The sequence below is a fragment of the Meleagris gallopavo genome, chromosome 1, assembly GCF_000146605.3.
Source record: "Meleagris gallopavo isolate NT-WF06-2002-E0010 breed Aviagen turkey brand Nicholas breeding stock chromosome 1, Turkey_5.1, whole genome shotgun sequence".
NCBI classification, from domain to species: Eukaryota; Metazoa; Chordata; class Aves; order Galliformes; family Phasianidae; genus Meleagris; species Meleagris gallopavo.
This window is the reverse complement of record NC_015011.2, coordinates 170,011,898-170,013,967: the sequence shown is the minus strand read 5'-3', so window position 1 is coordinate 170,013,967 and position 2,070 is coordinate 170,011,898.

The following is a 2,070-nucleotide window of genomic DNA, read 5'->3' as shown; positions in this document are numbered from 1 at the left end:
GCGGGTACACCTGCACGCCCACCTCCTTGGTGTTGGCCCGGCGCAGTCGCGGCGTCAGCCCCGGGCTCACCTGCGACAACAGCGCCTTGAGCTGCGCCCGGCGGCAGCTATCCAGGTAGTCGGCCGACACCGGGGTGGGCGGCCCCACGGGGAAAGGGCCGAGGCCGCTGCTCTTGTTCTGCTTCCAGCTCGGCTGCTTTGGCGTCGACTCCCCGCTACGGTTGGGCGGCAGGCCGCCCCTAAAGCCCTGGAACGAGCCGAAGGGGGGAAAGACGAAGCTCTCCATGGTGGTACCTGCAGAAAGGTCAGCTAGGGGCGGCTCCCGGCCCTGCCTTTATCCCGTCTGCGAGCCGGTGTTAATTGCTGCTAATTGAGGGGAAATTGGGCGCAGCCTGTGCTCCTCCTGCCCTCCGTCCTGGCGCACGGGCTGGGACTCATCGCTGCGGCTTCCAGGGCCTTCACAGCCGTGGCAGATCTGCCTGGTGGCTGTAAAGGAAGAGAGCTGAGAAGCTAAAGCTGACAAAGCCCCGATAAGCTGACGGTGCCACTGGTGACCAAGCAGAGAATGTGGGCATTAATCTTTTGCAAGACGTCTTTGTCCTTGCTAAAAGGTTTTAACATCCCCATTACCTAACGATTGTCTACAAACTGCTTTTCTGTCAGCTGCGTTATTGTGGGAGATGGGGTGTACTTCAGGTGGTGCAAAACCCCGGAGGGAAAACAGTTAGATTGGGAAAAGTGGGTTAATATCTGTATAATGAAATAAATTACAGCTATACAGGTGCCTTCATATTAGACTAATAGTTCTTCTGTCCTAATTGCATCACTTATGTCAATTCTAAAGTAACAGAGTTAACATTATGTAATTAAATTCATCAGAGCTGTGTTTGCGAATCTGTAGAGTCTGTAGAATCCCTCACACCTCTGGATTTGCTGTGATGTTCCGTGATTTCTTCACACCACCCCTCACCTTTATATAAAAGCGTTGCGTTATAAAAGCCGTGGGACAGCAGGGCGGGAAGAATCAGTAGGGATGATGACTTAAACTTCCACTGTGTAGGTGAGAAAGATCCCTTTGAGTGCCTGAATGGTACGAAACAACGCTTTTATGGAACAAAAGGCATTACTATGGTTGAGGTTAGGTGCTGTGTTTGGTTTTTCAGAGCACCGTTCCTATCAAGTGAATGGAAAAAAAAAAGATATCAAGATGACCAAGATAGAACTTACGACTGCAGTCTGGGTGGGAAAAAAATAAATAGGATGGAGAATAACATGGAAAGTACAAGCCATCATCTGAATAAATGGTATGGCTTCTACAATGGGAAGAAGCAGTAGTTGCACCTGCACAGCCTTCTGCAGGATTAAAGGAAGTTTATTGGAGGGTGAAGGGACAGAGAAAAATTGAAGAGAAACGTGAATGTGAAGAGAAACTAATGAAGATGCACATGAATAAGTAAGCGTGATAAAACTATAGAAGAGTGACTGGTATGGAGAGACCCTTTTATAGCAGTCACAAACTCGTGGAATGACAGAATGGTTCAGGTTGGGAGGGCCTTAAAGCCCATCCATTCCCAGCATGGGCTATGGGCTGCTGGGCACCCAGTTCAGCCTGCTGGGCACATCCAACCTGGCCTCGAGCACCTGCAGGGACGGGCACCCACAGTTGTGGGAAGGCAGCCTGTGCCTCGCTTGCCGCAAGAGTGGGTGGATAACTGGCTGGAATGGAAACATGCTGAACTCCAGAGTAGTAGCAGGAAGAATTTTTCATCTGACTTGAAGCTGTTTTATGGACTCCTTGCTCAGGATAAGAATCAAGAGTCTGGGGAACGGACGTGTATGCAGAGGATTATAACGCTTTCTGTAGCCGGTGAGTGCGCAGGGGAGTTGGCATCTCATCATGGGAAGGACAGTGCGCTGTGAGAAACAGATCATGGGGGAAAGCAGGTACAGATGTCACACGGTGTCGTGCCAGGAACGCAAAGCCGCACCGCGGCTCCCGTGCTTGGCGGCGCTCGTCGTGCGGGCTCGGCGCTGAGGGAGGAGAGACCGGAGCGCCAACCGCCCCACGGC